This window comes from Echinops telfairi, unplaced genomic scaffold (assembly GCF_000313985.2).
Source record: "Echinops telfairi isolate 266 unplaced genomic scaffold, ASM31398v2 ScPeMD7_7427;HRSCAF=8465, whole genome shotgun sequence".
In the NCBI taxonomy this organism is placed as follows: Eukaryota; Metazoa; Chordata; class Mammalia; order Afrosoricida; family Tenrecidae; genus Echinops; species Echinops telfairi.
In genome coordinates, this window is record NW_022111327.1 from 14073498 (window position 1) to 14075067 (window position 1570).

Genomic DNA, 1570 nt, shown 5'->3' on the forward strand with positions numbered 1-1570 from the left:
AAATAAAGAAAGATGTGTAGAAAACTGGGAAACCTCTGGAATGCAGTAAGGTTTTTAGTTTAATGTTTTTATGTAGTTGTAAGAGTCCCAGGCTGGGAGAGCCACATTTTGTTTGTTTGTTTTATAGAATATAAGAGATAACCTTTTATTTTTTGTTTAGTCCTTCAATACCAAGTTCTTATGGATAAAAGGAGTTAAGTATATGAATGCCATTTGAGTAACAGAAATACTTTATACAAATAGAAGGAAAATTGTCTACCTTCCTTGGCAAAAATCCTCTTTCTGCAATATATATGAGGACTACTCTCTGATAATGTATAGGTTAAAAATATAATTGGATGCTGTTTGTAGTTTAAAACTCTTTAATTTGGGTGAATTATTACTTTGTGGGACAAAATTTCTGAACAAGTTTGTAACCTACATTTTCTACATTTTTCTACATTTATGGGAAGCATATCACCCCAGATATATTCTTAATGAATATTCTCATAGGGAAAAAGCTACTGTATACAAACATTCCTGGGGTGAGGTCCAGGTAGTATGGCAGGGGCCAGACCAAATCCAAGGATACATGTAGTAGCCAACTAAAAAGGAGGGGAAAAGAAAAAAAAGACATGGGTAGTGGGGGGACAGGGCACTAACTCACCCAAGAGGAGAGTGTTGTTTATATCTTCACAGGAGAGGGAGAGAGGGACGAGACTGCAACCTGGTGCACCAAGACATGAAGGCAACATACTGGCATGAAGCAGGGAACCAGTCGAGAGGTCTGTGGGGCCAGTCCCAATCCCAACTATGTGAACACCTCCCCTCCTCCCAGAAGAATTCACTTCAGAGGACAACACTGAAGCTACAGCTCAGGGAGAGGAGCACGTCTGAAGTGGAAAGGAGACAGGGTGGAACACATCCTGGCCCACAAAGCCCCGAGGAGCAGTCAATGCACAGAGAGGACCATAGGACCAGGCCCGCCATGAGGCAAGACGTCCCTCACTGACCCATAGCATTTCGAGGGACAACACTGGAAGCACAGTGAGGGAATTGTGCCCGCTCTGACCCCAACACTCTGGGGAAAATTGTTAAGGGTGTGCAACAGAGCAACCAGGGGAGCAAAACAATGAAATGCCTGGGGAATACCAAAAACAGACTTTGGTGCCAGGACATGGCACCCCATCAGACTCGACCGGAAAACACTCCTAAAGGTCAACAAATAGATCTTGAACTGTTTATATACTTTTCTCTATTTTTGTCGTCGTTTTTTTGTTTTTGTTTTGCTTTGCTCTGCCTTTTTTGTGTGCTTATTATTATCTCTGCAAGTCTATCTAGATAATATAGGTGGGATAAACAATCTGGAGAAGAAAACAATGGGACCGAGGGTTCTGGGGAAACAGGGGAGAGGGGGAGTCGGGCTAAAGGAAGTGCGTGTTAACAAACCCAGAGACAAGGGAACAACAAGTGATCTAAAATCGATGATGAGGAGGGCGTAGGATACCTGGTAGGGCTTGGTCAAGGGCAATGTAACAGAGTAATTACTGAAACCTGAATGAAGGCAGAACATGATAGTGGGACAAGAGGA

General features: G+C 42.8%; 1 pseudogene; it reads right to left on the reverse strand.

Moving 5' to 3' along the window:
• Positions 1–1570, reverse strand: part of LOC101641228 — a 30674-nt pseudogene that overhangs the window by 18539 nt on the left and 10565 nt on the right.